Here is an 18840-nt window from a genome sequence, read left to right on the forward strand (position 1 = left end):
ACTCCCGACCTCAGGTGATCCACCCGCCTCAGCGGGATTATAGTGCTGCGATTACAGGCGTGAGCCACGATGCCCGGCCCCAACAACTATTTTTATAGCATTTTCATTATATTTGCTATTACAACTAATCTAGAGATGAGGAGGATGTACGTAGGTTGCATGCAAATATTGGGCCATTTTATATAAGGGACTTGAGCAACTATGGATTTTGGTGTCCTCGGGGTGTGCTGGAACCAATCCCCCATGGATACTGAGGGATGACTGTATTTGTTTTGTCAGGTACCATCCGTCTAGCTTTTGTGCTCTCCATTTTTAAAAATGCACTCCAAAGTAAGTGCAGACATTCGTGTATGTCACCTCTGAAGAATTCAGCATTAAAATCCTTGATTTTATTTATTATTAACTCTTTATTTTAATCCTTTTTTACATTCGAAAATGTGTATTATTTTTATCATCAGGCCTACCACAGTGCTAATACAGATGTGCTTAATTGAATTGAAATCTCTTTTAAAATTTTTAAATTTTATTTTTTATTTTCTGTTGCCTTTTTACTTTGTGCGCTTGAGTCTAAGTTTACTGCACTTGAAAGGATCAATTCATTGAGGGCTGTAGTAGGGGGAGTTTTTCATGGAACAAATACTAGGTTTTTCTTGGAGACAGGGTCTCCCTCTGTCTCCCAGGCTGGAGTGCAGTGGCTCAATCTCGGCTCACTGAAACGTCTGCCTCCCGGACTTAAGCGATTCTCCAACATCACCCTCCTGAGTAGCTGGGACCACAGGCGCACACCATCATGTCCAGCTAATTTTTGTATTTTTTTGTAGAGACCGGAGTCTCACCATGTTGCCCAAACTGGTCTCAAATTCCTGAGCTCAAGAGATCTGCCCGCCTTGGCCTCTGAAAGTGCTGGGGTTACAGGCGTGAGCTACTGCGCCCATCCTATGGTTTTAACCGGTCCTTAAAGAATGATTCTGCATCGAGTACAAGGGGGTGGTTATGGTTACAGGCTGGAGAAGCAGAGATGGGAATGAGTACTTTCCATGGAATGATGAGACAAACATTGCGGTTGAAGTTGTAGGTTCAATTTTATTAATAGAAAAAGCAGGCCTTTGGTTTTTGCAGGGTCTTGTTGGGGTTGATGATATTTAAATATAAGTGCCCGAAGATGATACCTTGTATTTTTCTTAAATGATACATTTTTCTAGTTGGGTAAACTTTTGTTTTGAGTTATTTAGACTAAAAACTGGGTGGCTTAGTGTTTCTGTAGAAGATAGAAAATGAACAGAGGAGCCGGTCACAGTGGCTCACATCTGTAATCCCAGCCCTTTGGGAGACTGAGTCCAGGAGTTCAAGACTAGCCTGGGCAACATGGTGAGACCTTGACTGTACAAAAAACAATTAAAAAAAATTGCATTTAAAGAAAATGAATCGGGGAAGATCCCAGGGGTGAGTTGAAATCTATATGGAATGAACTTCCTGGAGATTTTCAATCTTGCTTAGCTTAAATTTGGGCAATACCTTTCAGGAAAGGTACATTTTTTTTTTTTTTTCTTGTAGAAAGAAGAGCAGTGTGGTGGCCACTGGTGGCTTAGTCTCTGGGAAGCTTCTTAAGGACATTCTGGGGAAATGCATCATTGAGCTGTGGATTCCTGGCATTTGAGTGAATAATGTTCAGATGATTAAGTGGCCCAAGGCAGGAAGCGGGGAGCGTGTTTGCTTCTCTTCCCTAGCTACTCATACCTTCTGTTTCTCTAAAACTGGGTAATCCTATGTATAACAGGTTGCTGATTCCATGACTTAGAATAGCTTTTCTTAAAGTGGAGTATGGATTCACTTATATTAGGGGATTTGTGAATAATACAAATACCTGAGACCTGTGTACAGATCTACTAAATGAGTCCTTGGGTGTCGGACCTGTGACCATGCAATTAAACAAGCATTTTATATGATTTTTATGCATATTGGAATTTAAGAGAACTGCTCTCATATAGGTGGAATTTTCCATAATTTATTTATTAAGCGACTACCTATAGGCATTATGGGGGAGCTACTACTCCTCTTTAGGAAGTATAATTACAGGCAGTAAGTGCTGTCTTAGTCCATTTGTGTTTTGCTATAACAGAACACCTGAGGCTGGGTAATTTATAAACAAAAGAGGTTTTAGCTCAGTGTTCTACAGTCTGGAAAATAAGCATTGTACCACATCTACTTGGCTTCTGGTGATGATTACTTGCTAGGTCAAAACATGGTAGATAAGGTCAAAGGGGAAGTGGACACATTCAAAGAGAGAACCCGAGGAATAGCTTGGCTTTAAAGCAACAGCCCCACTCTCTTGGGAATGAATCCATTCCCAGGAGAACTAATCCAGTCTCACCAGAGTGAGAACTCAGGACCTCACTCATTACCAAAAGAATGGCAACAAGTCTTTCATGAGGGATCTGCCACCATGACCCAAACACCTCTGAGTAGGCCTTACCTCCCAACACCGCCACATTGGAGATGAAATTTCAACATGAGTTTTGGTGGGGACAAACAAACCATGTCTAACCCATAGCAAATGCCTATTGCTTTATAATAAGATTGATGGTAAAGTGCAGCTGTTAGGGATTTTCTGCTGCTCAAGATTTTGCTAAAGATCGTTTGGTGTACACAATTGTAAGGAAACTATTATTTTTATTGCATGTATTGAATGAAGAGCAAGATATTTCAGGGGTTTCTGTGTGATAGTTTTAGACAGTTCCTTAAGTACAAAGGAAGGAAATTAAGACCTCTTATGTTTTGAAATTGAGTGATTCAGAATACTTTAAGAGTGTAGTCTTATTTTTGTTCTGAAGAGCTATTATGTGGATTATCTTAGTAAGACAACTATATATTTGTGAGACAAACATGTAGAAGATGAATTCAAGCCCAGATTTTTGCCTCTTAGCTGTGTGGCCTTGGGAAAAAATGTTAACTTAAAAAAAAAATTCAGTGTTGAGTAGTATTTAGGGGAAGTTGATTTGCTGTAGAAACCATTTTATGCTATTACTTGCATAAGTATTTTGGTAACACTTCTGGTATTACCATGGTAGTATGAAAGCATTTTTTCCCTCTCGTATAATATAGAAACAACAACGTAAACAAAAAAAACTGCAAACTCCTATTTTTAGCACACTTGGAGACATAAAATGCACAGATTACAAAAAATGTGTAGATGGGCCGGTAGGTTGTGCATCAAAGAAGTGTGGAAAATAGTGAGCTAGCCCAGAGATGGTAGATCTCAGAAAGCTTGAGTGCAAAATACAGTAATATCCTTTGTATGTGACAATGGGACCAGGTAAAGAGATGAGCGGGCTACAAGATAAAGCCTTTATGGAAAAGGTTTAGTTACGACTAGGGAGATATGGTAGGGCTTTTGCACAAAGAATCCGTTTTAGCAGGAAATCATCTCTGTGGAAGCAGTGGAGAGAACTTTTGACTTAAGCCTGAAAGGCTATTTATCCTAACATATAAAGAGGTCTTTGGAGTCAGTAAGGAAAAGATCATTAGCAGTGGGTCACGCCTGTAATCCCAGCACTTTGGGAAGCCCAGGCAGGTGGATCACGAGGTCAGGAGACTGAGACCATCCTGGCTAACACGGTGAAACCCTGTCTCTACTAAAAATACAAAAAATTGGCTGGGTGTGGTGGCGGGCGCCTGTAGTCCCAGCTACTCGGGAGGCCGAGGCAGGAGAATGGCATGAACCCGGGAGGCAGAGCTTGCAGCGAGTCGAGATCGTGCCACTGCACTCCAGCCTGGGTGACAGAGTGAGACTCCGTCTCAAAAAAAAAAAAAAAAAAAATGTTCAAAAAAGGCAAACAGCATTTATGAAAAAGATATGAATGGTACTTAAATAAGAAAAATAGAGAAGTGCTTATTAAAATGACAGATATCCCTTCTTAGACCTGTTTTGTTCCTGATTTCCTTAGCAGGAGTTCAGATAGTGATTAATACTGCATTATCGAAATCTGTTTGGTTGATGTTTTGAATAACAAGGGATTTATTGAAAGTGTATGCTTGGTTCCTGAGATTGTGAAGTAGAATTTGTAGGGAGGTTAATCTATATCCTAAATACCACTATTCACTTAGCAGATTGCCAGAAATCTCTCAAGTCTTGACAGCACTGTTGGTGACTGTATAGAAACTCACAGATCCGTACATACATTGCTGGTGGAAGTATAATTCGATATAACCCCCAAATATGGAGGGCGATTTTGACATCTGTTAAAATTACAAATGCATATCGCCTTTGGCCAATGCCTTCAACAATCATGTTTCAGTCAGTATGAGGGACTACTTATATGTTAAATGGTTAAAACAATCACAGCAACATGGAATTAAATATTAAATGTTATTCAGGTAACTGAAACAGATAGCTTTGAGGTTCCAATGTAGATGTCGATGAAATACATCAGAAGAAAGCATTTGAGTATGGGCAGGGGAACACTGATGGACATAAATAAAAAAAATTATGATATTTACATACAGTCTAATTTACACTTTTTAGCGGATAGTTCTGGGAGTTTTGGCCAATGTATACAGTTGTCTAACCGTCACTACAATTAAGATATAGATCAGTTCCAGTACCCCTATATCCACATCCCTCCAATATTCCTTGGTAGTCCTTCTTTCCTCCCCAAACATAGCCCCTGGCAACCACTAATTTCTTTGTCATTTATATGTGTTTTTTTTTTTTTGCTCTTTCCAGACTGTCGTATACATGGAATCATACAGTAAGTAGCCAATTGAGTCAGGCTTCTTTCACTTAGCATAATGCATTTGAGATTCATCCAGGGTGTTGTGTTTAGCAGAAATTTGTTCCTTTTTATTACTGAGTAGTATTCTATTGTATGAGTATAACATAATTTGCTTATCCATTTACCACCAGTTGAAGGACATTTGGGTTGTTTCCGCTTTTGGTGACTACAAATAAAGCTGCCTAGAAGTTTTTATAGTTTTAGGTTTTTACATTTGAGTCTAGCATCCATTTTGTGTTAATTTTTGCATATGGTACAAGGTATGGAAAGAATTAACTTTTTTTGACATATGGATATCCAGTCATTCTAGCACCATTTGTTGAAAAGACTATCTTTCTTTATTGAATTACCTTGGCACCTTTGTCAAAAATCAGATGACCATATGTGTGTAGGTCTGTTTCAGGACTTTCTATTCTATTTCGTTGATCTGTCTTGATCACCATTTACACTATCTTACCGTAGCTTTATAGAAAGCCTTGACATCAAGTAATGTGAGTCCTCCATCTTTGTTCTTTTTCAAAATGGTTTTGGTTATTCTAACTCCTTTGCCTTTTCACCTAAGAATCAGCTTGCTGATTTTGAAAAAAATCTTGGTAGAATTTTGATTAGACAGATGTCTAAAAATTGTGGTAGCATATATGTAACAAAATTTTCTGTTTTAACTTTTGAAGTGCACAGTTTAGTGGCATTAAGTATATTCACATTGTTTTGCAACTATCACCACCATCTATTTCTAGCAACTTAAAAAATTTTCCCAAATGGAAACTCTGGACCCATAAACAATGACTCCCCAATTCCTCCACTACACCCAGCACCTGGCAACCACCATTCTACTTTGTCTCTTTGAATCTGACACCTTTAGTTACTTCATTCTGTATTTGTAGAATAATAGAATATTTATCCTTCTGTGACTGGCTTTTATTTCACTTAGCCCAGTATCTTCAAGGTTCATCCTTGGTTTTTTTCTTTTTTTTTTGAGACAGAGTCTCTTTCTGTCACCCAGGCTGGAGTACAGTTGCATGATCTCGGCTCACTGCAGCCTCCGCCTCCTGGGTTCAAGCGATTCTCTTGCCTCGGCCTCCCAAGTAGCTGGGATTACAGGCCCCCAATACCATGCCTGGCTAAATTTTGTATTTTTAGTAGAGACAGGGTTTCACCACGTTGGCCAGGCTGGTCTCTAACTCCTAATCTCAGGTGATCCACCCACCTCGGCCTCCCAAAGTGCTGGGATCACAGGCGTGAGCCACTGCGCCTGGCCCCTTGTTTAATATGTCAGAGTTCATAATCTATTGTATGTATATACCACATTTTGTTTGTCCATTCATCTGTTGATGGATCCTTGCGTTGCTTCCACCTTGACTCTTGTGAATAATGTTGCTATGAACATGGGTACATAAATATTTTTTTGAGTGCTTGCTTTGAATTCTTTGGAGTTTATGCCCAGAAGTGCAATTACTGGATCATATGGTAATACTGTGTTTAATTTTTCTTTTTTTTTTTGAGATGGAGTCTCACTCTGTCACCCAGGCTGGAGTGCGGTTGCACGATCTCTGTTCACTGCAGCCTCCGCTTTCCGAGTTCAAGAGATTCTCCTGCCTCAGCCTCCTCAGTAGCTGGGATTACAGGTGGCTCGCCACCATGTCCAGCTAATTTTTTCTTTTTTTTTTTTAAGTAGAGATGGGATTTTGCTATGTTGGCCAGGCTGGTCTCAAACTCCTGACCTCAAGTAATCTGCCCGCCTTAGCTTCTCAAAGTGCTGGGATTACAGGTGTGAGCCACTATGCCCTGCCCTGCCGTGTGTGTGTGTGTGTGTGTGTGTGTGTGTTTAAGGAACAGTTATACCGTTTTCCACAGTTACATCCCCACAGTTTCAGTTTCTCCACTTCCTCACCAACATTTTCTTTAATCTGTCTGTCTGTCTGTCTGTCTACCTACCTACCTACCTACCTACCTACCTACCTACCTACCGGCCTTCCTGATGGATGTGAAGTCAAATCTTAATGTGGTTTGAAATGTACTTTCCTAATAATTAGTGACCTGAGTCTCTTTCAAGTGCTTTGGATAGATTTTTAAATATAGTCTTAAATATTCTTATAAAAGTTGTATATGTACATTGTAGAAACTACATATAACTAAAAATAAGAAAGCAAAACCAGGCCGGACATAGTGGCTCATGCTTGTAATCCAAGTGCTTTGGGAGGTCAAGGCGGGAGTATCACAAGACCAGCCTGGGCAACATAGCAAGACCCCATCTCTACAGAAAATGAAAAAAAAAAATTAGGCATACATGGTGTAGTATGTATACCTGTAGTCCCAGCTGTTCAGGAGGCTGAGGCAGGAGGATCACTTGAACCCAGGAGTTTGAGGTGACAGTGCACTCCAGCCTGGGTGAGAGTGAGACTCTGTCTTTAAAAAAATAGAAAGAAAATAAAACAATCCTGTTTTTATCTTTCAGACATTTTTCTATACACATTTATGTGCCATTAAAAAAAGAAACATCCCTTCAGAGTAGAGGCAGAGAGACATTATTCTATACATGTGCCTTTGTGTTTGTCTTGTCTTTTTCTTCCCTCCTTTTCTTCCTTTTTTATTTAGCTCCACCATTTCATGTCAATAACATTTTATTTTAATGCCCAGTCCACATTCACATTTCTCCAAGTATTCATAAACACCTATCATATCTGGTTTATCCAAACCATACATGCATTGAATGTGGTTTCTCTCTCCCTCCTCCTCCCCTCCTCCCTCCCCCTTCTCTCCCCGTCTCTCTCTCTCAGACAGGGTCTCCCTCTGTCACCCAGGCTGGAGTGCAGTGGCATAATCATAGCTCACTGCAGTCTCCCAACTTGTGGGTTCAAGTGATTCTCTGGCTTCAGCCGCCCAAGTAGCTGGGACTACGGGTATGTGCCACCATGTATGCCTAATTTTTTTTGTTGTTGTTTGAGACAGTCTTGCCTCTTGTTGCTCAGGGTGGAGTGCAGTGGTGCTGTCTCGGCTCACTGCAACAACCTCTGCCTCCTGGGCTGAAGTGATCCTCCTGCCTCAGCCTCCTGAGTAGCTGGGACTAGAGATGTTTGTCACCATGCCCAGTTAATTTTTATATATTTTGTATAGCCGGAGTTTCTCCGTGTTGCTCAGACTGGTCTTGAATTCTTGGGCTCAAGTGATCCACCCACTTTGGCCTCCCAAAGTGTTGGGATTACAGCCGTGAACCACCCTGCCCGGCCATATATGTGTGTGTGTGTGTGTGTGTGTGTGTGTGTGTGTGTGTGTGTGTATATATAAAAATATAAATAAAATTTTTTGTAGTGACAGGGTCTCACTATGTTGCCCAGGCTGGTCTTGAACTCGTGGTCTCAAGTGATCCTTCCACGTGAATCTGGTCTCTTAAGCTTCAACTCTAATAACCTAGCACACCTCACCCTCCTTTTATATAAACTACAGTCATGTGCTGAATAACGTTTCAGTCAACGATGGACAACGTACAGCATGATCGTCCTATAATATTATAATGGAGCTAAAAATTCCTTTCACCTAGTCATGTCATAGCCTTTATAACGTCTTAGTGCAGTGCATTTCTCATGTGTTTGTGGGGATGCTGGTGTAAATTAACCTGCCCTGCCAGTTATATAAAATGTAGCACATACAGTTATGTACAGTACATAATACTTGGTAATAACTATGTTCCTGGTTTACATATTTATTATACTATTTATCATTATTTTAGAATGTACTATTACTTATAATAAATTGTGGCCAGGCATGGTGGGTGATGCCTGTAATCCCAACACTTTGGGAGGCTGAGACGGGAGGATCAGTTGAGCCCGGGAGCTTGAGATCATCTTGGGCAACATAGTGAGATGCCGTCTTTACAAGAATAATACACAAAAAATTTAGCCGGATATGGTGGTGCGTGCCTGTAGTCCCAGCTACTTGAGAGACTGAGGCAAGAGGATCGCTTGAGCCAGGGAGTTCAAGGTTGCAGTGAGCAATGATCATACCACTGCATTCCACCCTGGGTGAGAGAGCGAGACCCTGTTTCAAGGGAAGGGGAAAAAAAAAAGGTAACTGTAAAACAGTCTTAGGTCCTTCCGTTGGTATTCCAGAAAAAGGCACTGTTATGACAGATGACAGCTCCACATGCTACTGTCCCTGCAGACCTTCCAGTAGGACAAGATGTAGAAGTGTAAGACAGTTATATTGATGATCCTGACCCTATGTAGGCCTAGGTTAGTGTATATTTGTATCTTAGCGTTTAACAAAAAAGTTTAAAAAGCAAAACAAAAATTTTAAAAATAGAAAACTTACAGAACAAGAATATAAAGAAAGTATTTTTGTACAGCTGTGCAATATGTGTTTTAAGCTAAGTGTTAGGAGTCAGTGTAAAAGTTTATAAAGCCAAAAAGTTACAGTAAGTGAAGGTTAATTTGTTATTGAAGAAGAAAAAAATTTTTTTTTTTTTTTTTTGAGATGGAGTCTTGTTTTGTCATCCAGGCTGGAGTGCAGTGGCGCAATCTTGGCTCACTGCAACCTCTGCCTCCTGGGTTCAAGCCTCAGCCTCCAGAGTAGTTGGGACTACAGGCGCGTGCCACCATGCGTGGCTAATTATTTGTATTTTTAGTAGAAACGGGGTTTCACTGTGTTTGCCAGGATGGTCTCGATCTCCTGACCTTGTGATCCACTTGCCTCGGCCTCCCAAAGTGCTGAGATTACAGGCGTGAGCCACTGTGCCCGGCCAAAATATTTTAAAAAATACATTCAGTGTTTCCTAAATGTACAGTGTTTATAAAGCGTACAGTAGCATGTAGTAATGTCCTGGACGTTCACATTCACTCACCACTCACTCACTGACTCACTCAGAGCAACTTTCAGTCCTGCAGCCTCCATTCATGGTAAGTACCTTATACAGGTATACCATTTTTTAATCTTTTATACAGTATTTTTACTGGACCGTTTTTAGGTTTATATATGTTTATATACACAAATACTTACCATTGTGTTAGTTGCCTACAGTATTTAGTACAGTAACATGCTGTATACGGTTGTAGCCCAGGAGCAGTAAGCTATGCCATGTAGCCTAGGTGTGTAGTAAGCCTAGGCTATACCATCTAGGCTTGTGTAAGTACACTCTATGATATTTGCACAACGATGAATTGCCCAGTGATGCATTTCTCAGAACTTATCTCCATTGTTAAGCAACACGTGACTGTATATTGAGGTATAATTTACATACAATAAACGTCACCTATGATATATACTCCCTTGCAACCACCCACCACAGTCAAGATAAAGAACATCGTGGCTGGGTGGCTCACACCTGTAATCTCAGCACTTTGGGAAGCTGAGGCAGGAGTATCGCTTGAGGCTAGGAGTTTGAGTCAGGCCTAGGCAACAAAGCAAGACCCTGTCTCTACAGAAACACAAAAATATTAGCTGAGCATGGTGGGATGCAGTTACTGAGGAGGGAGGGTGGCTTGAGCCCAGGAATTTGAGGTTGCAGTGATGAACTGTGATTATACTACTGCACTGTAGTCTGGGTGACATAGAGAGACCCTGTCTCAAGACAACAACAACAATAAAACCCCGTCTCCATTACCCTCAAGTTTCTTCTTGCCTCCTTTCTGTCAAGGTAGATTAGTTTGCATTTTTTATAATTTAGAATTTCATATAAGTAAAATCATACAGTAGTAGGTACACCACAGTCTTCATATAATCCCAACTCTTTGGGAGGCCAAGGCGGGAGCGTTGCTTGCACTGGGGAGTTATTGGTTAGAATATATCCTAGGTGATTTTGTATATTTGATGTTGTATCTTACCTGTAGATACGCTAGTGATGATAAAGTTAATTCCTGGCTTAGGGTGATGACTGTCCAATTTTCTTATTGTACTGCTAGGTTTTCACCTTGTGAGGAGAAAATTGCCTGTGTGGTTTTACTTGGGAACTAAAAGATGGCCAGTTCTGCGTCAACCATACACCTGATTTTTTTTTTTTTTTTTGAGACGAAGTTTCGCTCTTTTTGCCCAGACTGGAGTGCAATGGCGCGATCTCGGCTTACCACAACCTCCGCCTCCCAGGTTCAAGCAATTCTCCTGCCTCAGCCTCCTGAGTAACTGGGATTACAGGTGCCTGCCACCATGCCCGGCAATTTTTCTTTTCTTTTTTTTAATTTCTTTGTATTTTTAGTAGAGACAGGATTTCTCCTTGTTGGCCAGGCTGGTCTCGAACTCCTGACCTCAGGTGATCCACCCTCCTTGGCCTCCCAAAGTGCTGGGATTATAGGCATGAGCCACTGTGTCCAGCCTGAAAAATAATTCTTAATGAAAAGGTAGGGTAAATACTTAATTTTTTCCTTTAGTTACCAATTTTCAAATTAAGGTGTTAATTTAGTAACTATAATGATAACATAGATTTGTTCTTTTATCTTTTTTGGGGGTTTATTATAGATTTTTATTGGTTTAACATATTTTAATACACTATAGTCATGTGTATTTGTTTTTGATGTATTTTAGAGATGAGTTTATATTGATATTCCTGATTAAACATTTTTTGTTTTAACTTTTTTTGTGGTAAAATACAGATAACATATACATTTGAACCATTTTTAAGTGTACAGTTCGGTAGCATTAAGTGCTTTCACATTTGTAGCCATCACCACCATCCATCTCTGGAACTTTATCTTTTTAAAAAACTTTCTAGAGGTTCATATTTATTGGCATTTGACCTAGAGTCTTCCTCATGGGCAAGGTGCAGCCCTGGGCAGGACTATCAGCATCCTGCTCTCTCTTCAGTTCTGTTAATCCACCAATCCTAATCCCTCCTAACCCTACCCATAATCCAAAGAAGATAAAAAGTTCAGGGACGTGATGTACTGCTCTCAAACTCTATACCCATTTAGCACTAATTTCCCGTTTTCCCTAGCCCAAGATAACCCAACCACCATTCTACTTTCTCTTTGAATTTGACTCCTAGGTACCTCACATATATATTCCTATTTAGTGGAATTGTAGACTATTTATCCTTTTGTGACTGGCTTATTTCACTTAGCACTGTCTTCCAGGTTCATCCATGTTGTAGCTTCTGTTATAATTTCCTTCCTTTTTAAGGCTGAATAATTTTCCATTGTGTATATGTACCATATTTTGTTCATCCATTCATTCATTGATGGATACTTGAGTTGCTTCTACCTTTTGGCAATTGTGAGTAATGCTATTATGAACATGGGTGTACAAATGTCTGTTTTGAGTCCTTGTTTTGCTTTCGTGCATTCTATTAAAAATGTTAAGGTTCTTTGCTTTTTACATTTTTTTCTCTTTTATCCTCCTTTTGACTTTAAAGTTTTATCTTGGTATAATAATTTATGGAATGTTGCAGAATTAGCAAGGTCCCTTGTGTCCTTCACTCAGGTTCTCCCAGTGGTAACATTTTTCATAATTACAGTACGACATCAAGACCGGGAAATTGACATTGGTACAGTCCACATACAGGTGTCCCTTGATATCTGTGGGGAATTGGTTCCAGAACCCTTGATGACATCAAAATCCATGGATGCTTAATAGTGTTTTCACGTAACCTACACACATCTTCCTGTATACTTTAAATCATGTCTTGATTACTTATAACACCTAATATAATATAAACGCTATGTAAATAGTTATTGTATTGATTTTATTTGTATTTTTTTATTGTTGTTTTTTTTCATTGTATTTTTTCCCTGAATATTTTCTTTCTGTGGTTGGTTGAATCTGAGCATGTGGAACCCATGGATATGGAGGGCTAACTGTATTTATTCAGATCTTGCTAGTTATACATGGACTCATTTAGATAACTATGTTTGCATGTTTTATGTGTATAATTCTGTGCAGTTTTATCATGTGTAGATAGGTGTAACCACTACTACCACCATCACCATCACCATCAAGACACAGAACTGTTCCATCATCACAAATATCCCTCACACTACTCATTTAGTTACGCTCACTCTCCCACCCCTTCTCTCCTTCCTCTATTTTGTTTCTAATCTGTGTCAACCACTAATCTGTTATTCATGATTTTGACATTTTCATGGAGTCATAAATGGAAATCATACTGTATATAACCGTTGATATGTTTTTTTGTTTGTTTGTTTCGTTTTACATTTAGCATAATTTCCTTGGGATCTCTCTCTCTCCCCACCCCCCTCCCCCTACCCCCCTTCCCTCCCCCTCCGCCCTTTCCCCCTCAACCTTCCCCGCTTTCTTCCCTCTCCCTCCCTCTCCTTTTTTGTAGAGACAGGTCTCACTCTGTTGACCAGGCTGGTCTCAAACCCCTGGCCTCAAGCGATCCCCCCAACCTTGGCCTCCCAAAGTGCTGGGATTACAAGTGTGAGCCATCACATTATGCTTTAAATTTTCTTCTTTTTGTCCTTGAAATTCTTCCCACTAAGGATAAGCAAAGTGTGTTCTCACCTCACATTATATAAGTACTTTCTCTGTATGCCTGTGTTATTAATTTGATGTACATGATAAGGTTTATTTTTCCAATTTGTCTTCAATTTCAGAAATTTAAAAAATTCTGTTTTTATGACAGTGACATAACCTAACAAAATTCAGTTTCACTTGAATGAGTATGACATTTTCCTTATTCAAAAGTTAAAATTATATGCAAAGGTATATATAGAAGTCTTCCACAGATTCCTGCCGCCTATATTTCTTTTATCATCCCCTGCTTCTTACGGACGACTTGGAAAAAGTGTTTCTTGTTAATCCTCAGTATTTTTTTGTGCAAACAAATACATCCATTCATATACATGTTCTTATTTTGTGAAAGGCATCACACTTTACATTACATAACTTGATGTAAACTTAGATATTAAGTAGCAGACCTAACAGAAGACTTTCAGAGTTGTGTTAATGCTGTTATTTATGTTGTGAGAGTTGAATCTGCTACACTGACTTCCACATTATTTTGTGATCTATAAGTTATGATCAACATGAGATAGTAGGTTCAGTAGTAACTAAATTCAAGTATATAACACTGGAAAAACTGCTTCTTGCTTTATGACTTTGGGCAGAAAAACAGGTGAAATGTAGTTGAATATTTTGTAAATTATGGTTAGCCAAAGTAGGTGACACAGGACTAACCTGTGAAAGGGGATATAATGAAGTAAAACATTCAAGTAAAATGACATGATAATGGCATATTTGGCAAACATCTTCAGAATAGTTTATATGTAGAAGTTGGAGGAGAAAAGTTTTTCCCTTTCCTAGTTGCAAGTTATTATTATTATTATTATTATTATTATTATTATTTTTTGAGATGGAGTTTCATTCTTGTTGCCCAGGCTAGAGTACAATGACGCGATCTCGGCTCACTGCAACCTCTGCCTCCTGGGTTCAAGTGATTCTCCTGCCTCATCCTCCTGAGTTGCTGGGATTACAGGCATGCGCTACCACACCTGGGTAGTTTTTGTATTTTTAGTAGAGACGGGGTTTCACTCTGTTGGTCAGGCTGGTCTGGAACTCCCGACCTCAGGTGATCTGCCTGCCTCAGCCTCCCAAAGTGCTGGGATTACAGGCATAAGCCACTGCGCCCACCCCTATTATTAATTTTTTAGAAACAGGGTCTCGCTGTGTTGCCCAGGCTAGTTTCAAACGCCTGGGCTCAAGTAATCCTCCTGCCTCAGTCTCCCAAAGTGCTAGATTAGAGGCATAAGCCACCGTGCCAAGTTGCTAGTTGCAATTAATTTATTAATTAGGATAGCTAAGCACAGTCATTTATGGTGGGTGGGGGGAGACAGAGGGAGAGGGAGATTGTATTTCATGATGAAAAGATCATTTTGAGTATTTTTGCCAAAAGAATAATCATAGAATAAGATGGAGATCCTTGCATATGAATAATCTTTTCAGTCATGGTGTTCTCAGTGTTGCTACATTATTTGGCAGATAACTCTTTGCCTGGAGGATCATTATAACACATTTTTTTTTTTTTTTAGAAAGAGTTTTCTAATTGAGAAGTTTCTTTCCTAATTACTTAATAAACCATTGTTACAACAAATTATATCATAACAGCAAAGTTGCAATAACTATGAATCTAAGATAGTTTCAAGTTCTCTGTAGTAGAGTGTACTTTCAAGTCTATCCAAAACAAAAACGTTAGCTCTAGTATATATTTGTTTTTAATAATATATTGCTCTTAATATTAAATATATATTGAGTCATTATTTCACCTCCTTTCTTAGCATCTTGATAGTTCTTTTGGGGATATTGATTTTGCAAGATGCTTTAATGTATTTGTTGTTTAGAAATAAGGCAGTCTTTTGTCGTAGTCTTTTGTCATAGTTCTAGGGAAGGTTTAAAAACTTCAGTCATCTTAGAGTTCAGATTGAGTTGGTCTGTTTGGATGGCGTGCTAAAGTGTATGAAATATGCTCAGTTACAGGACAAAATGTGGGAGTCCCCTAATGATATCTGGTACCAGTAATCTAACCAGATAGATAGGTAGGTGGGTGGGTGGGTAGGTGGGTGGGTGGGTAGGTAGGTAGGTAGGTAGGTAGATAGGTAGATAGATAGATAGATACATGTCTCTTCTTACTGGATCTTATTCATGCTGTGTGCTCCCTCTCGAGTTTAATGGAATCAAGTGTTGCGTTTTAGGCTAATTTCTAAATCTTAGTGTCATCACTTGAGGCCATTTAGTATACTAACTGTTGGATGCAGTTTGTTTGTGTTGCTGCTGGAAGATTGTTGCTGCTTTTTACCCTGGCTTTAAGTTGTGTGTTCTTGTGGGTAACTATGGGACTTGACTTGTACCGTCATATTTTGAACAAGCGAAAGAAATGTTGAACGTTTGTTAAATAGGTTTCAGTGACAGTTTTCATATTCTGTGGTGAGCAACTTAAAAAATGTAGAGTTAGCTCTGGTTGTTCAACCAAGTGTTTCCATGTTTTTTGGAAAAGCTAGATTATTTCTTTTGATATTTTGCTGTAAATTTAACATAAGCTTTGGTGCATTCTACCTTATTAAACTGGAGACAAAAAGTCTGTCAAAATATTCTGAGTATAGATATCAATGATTAGTGTCTTAATTTACAAAATGACATCTCAATAGATCAATAGTTACATGGTATGTGGTATGCTTGTTTAGTGGAAAGGTGTTCTTAAATGATCAATGATTTAAGTAAAATCCTGTGAGTTTATACCATATGAGAGAAGCTTGCTTGATAAAAGAGGTTTCAAATTTAATTTTTTGTTGTGGTAAATAACAACATTTACCATTTAACCATTTTTTTAAGTGTGTAATTGAGTAATGCTAAGTATATCCAACTGCTGTGAAAACAGATCTACAGAAATTTTTCATCTTGAAAGCCTGAAACTCTATACATATTAAACAACTCCCATTTTTCTCTTCACCTAGTCCCTGGTAACCATTATTCTACTTTCTGTTTCTATGAATTTGACTACTTCAGATACCTCATAAGTTGAATCATATAGTATTTTTCTTTTTTGTGACTGGCTTATTTCAGTTAGCATAATGCCCTTAGGGTCCATCCGTGTTGTAGTGTAGTACAGATGTTCCTTCCTTTTAAAAGGTGCGTATTTCATTTTATGTATCTATTTTGTTTATCCATATCTGTTCTATTCCGTTGGTCTATTTGTCTTTATGCCAGTACCTCACAGTTTTGATTACTGTAGTTTTGCTCAGTAAGTTCTTACTTAGTGCCATTCTTAGGTTCTTGGAAACTTGGGCTTTAAGCAAAACGATGTACAGCAGGTCCTTGAATAATATCAATTTGTTCAATATTGTTTCGTTACAATGTTTATGAGAAAAAAAATTGGTTTCATTATACGTCATTTTGCTTAACATTGGAGTTTCCAAGAACCTGTTGGTGATATTGAGGACTTTCTCTAAAATGCTTTGAAATTAGGAAGTATGAGTCCTCCAACTTTGTTCTTTTCTTCCCAAAATTGTTTGGGCTCTTTGGGTCCCTTGAGATTCTATATGAATTTTCAGCTTAATTTTTTCATTTTTGCAAAAAGTGCTATTGGGATTTTGATAGGGATCGTGTTGAATCTGTAGATTTCTTTGGGTAGTATGGACTTCATAATAATATTAAGTCTTCGAATTCATGAACACAGGATGCCTTTCTATTTGTGTCACCTTCCATTTCAGCAACATTTTGTAGTTTTCAGTGTACAAGTCTTCTACCTCCTTGGTTAGGTTTAATCCTAAGTATTTTAAGCTTTTTGATGCTGCTGTAAATGGAATTGTTTCCTTAATTTCCTTTTTGGATTGTTAGTATATACGAGAATTTTGTGTGTTGATTTAATATCCTGTGACTTTATTGAATTTGTGGTTATTAGTTCTAAGTTTTTATGCGTGTGTAAACTTTGGAATTTTCTACATAGAAGATTGTGTCATCTGGGAACAGAGATAATTTTACTTCTTTCTTTCTGACTTGGATGCCTTTTATTTATTATTTTTCCTGTCTAATTGCTTTGGCTAGGCCTTCCAAGTACTATGTTGAATAGACACGTGGTGGGAGTGGGCATCCTTGCCTTGTTCTGTATGTTAGAGTAAAAACTTTCAGTCTTTTACCCTTGACTATAATACTAGCTATGGGCTTTTGACTTTTATTATATAGAGATAGCATCTTAGTCCATTTTCTGTTCCTTACAACAGAATATCTGAAATTAGGTGCTTTATAAAGAAAAAGAATTTATTTCTTACAGTTAAGGAGGCTGAGAAGTCCAAGTTTGAGGGTCCACATCTGATGAGAGTCTTCTTGCTAGTGGGAACTCTGCACAGTTCCTAGGTGTTGCAAGGCATCACTTGGCAGTGGGACTGAGTATGCTTGCTCAGGTCTCTTTCTCTTCTAAAGCCACCAGTCCCACTCTCATGACTATTAAATCATTAACCCAGTAGTCCATGAATGGATTAACCTATTCATGATGGCAGAGCCGTCTTTACCCAATCACCTATTAAAGGCCCCACCTCTCAATACTGCCACATTGAGGATTAAATTTCCACATGAGTTTTTGAGGGGACAAATACTCAAACCATAGCAGGTGATTTTTTTTCTAGTTTTAACTTGTTGAGTATTTTTTATAGTGAAAGGGTATTGAATCTTCTTGTCAAATGCTTTTCCTGCGTCAACTGAGATGATCATGTGGTTTTTGTCCTTCATTCTGTTAATGTGTTGTGTTACATTGATTGATTTTTTGTATGTTGAAACAGTCTTGCATTTCAGCAATGAATCTCACTTGGTCATGGTGTATAATATTTTAAATGTTTTAAATGATGAATTCTGGTTTGCTAGTATTTTGTTAGGAATTTTTGCATTAATATTCAGGGATATTGGTCTATAGTTTTCTTATAGTGTCTTTTTCTGGCTTGAATTTAATTTTTAAAATGTAATTTGCATGCTTTACTGTTTGTCTAGGAATGTTTAAGATTAGAGATAATTAAAATAATTTTAGAGTACCACATATGTGTCTCCCGTTGTTACCACTGCGTGGAATTACCAAGTGAAGAATCAAACTCTTAGATCTGAAATACGAATTGGAAAGTACCTGTAGTGTGTTGACAAACTGAATTGTGAAAGCATATTTGATTTCTGAACTTGAATATGCATATAATTCAAACCTATGAATTGTGTACTGTGGTTGTTAGCTAAAAGGTTAGTGGGTAATATCAAGTGGCTGGTAATGCTAAATATTTTAATAAGGTCAGCTAATCGGAAGTGAAAGGAACAAAAAAATTGGACATGTGACATATATGTGTTGTTGTATAGTCATGCTAAAATGAAAAAAGAGGCATTGCATATTAATAGTCACCACAATTTTAAATATCAGGTTAAAATTTTTCATTATTCTCTATAAAGTGGTTTCTTTTTCACTTTGGTTTTACTGTTTTCAATCTACTGAATTGTTTTTTGGTTATGGTTCTATCTTCATTATGCAAATTAATAAAATTCAATAATTCATTGAGATACTTTTTACTACCTTGAGTAAATGTGGAAACTTTTGATGTAATCTATTGAGAGTATGTGAAATGAAAATTTAGATTTCCCCCAATATCAAGCAGGATTGTCC

General features: G+C 38.3%; 1 protein-coding gene across 22 annotated transcripts in view; it reads left to right on the plus strand.

The window, feature by feature from the left end:
- STAG2 (STAG2 cohesin complex component) overlaps positions 1-18840 on the plus strand; it is a 139805-nt gene that overhangs the window by 31402 nt on the left and 89563 nt on the right. For 2 of the 22 annotated variants that reach the window (XM_065537876.2, XM_065537878.2), the window contains exon 2: positions 4724-4748. The exons of the other annotated variants lie outside the window; for them this stretch is intronic. The gene's annotated coding sequence lies outside the window, so the exon portion shown is untranslated. The remainder of the gene's footprint in view (positions 1-4723; positions 4749-18840) is intronic. 22 annotated transcript variants of the gene reach the window in all.

This window comes from Macaca fascicularis, chromosome X (assembly GCF_037993035.2).
Source record: "Macaca fascicularis isolate 582-1 chromosome X, T2T-MFA8v1.1".
NCBI classification, from domain to species: Eukaryota; Metazoa; Chordata; class Mammalia; order Primates; family Cercopithecidae; genus Macaca; species Macaca fascicularis.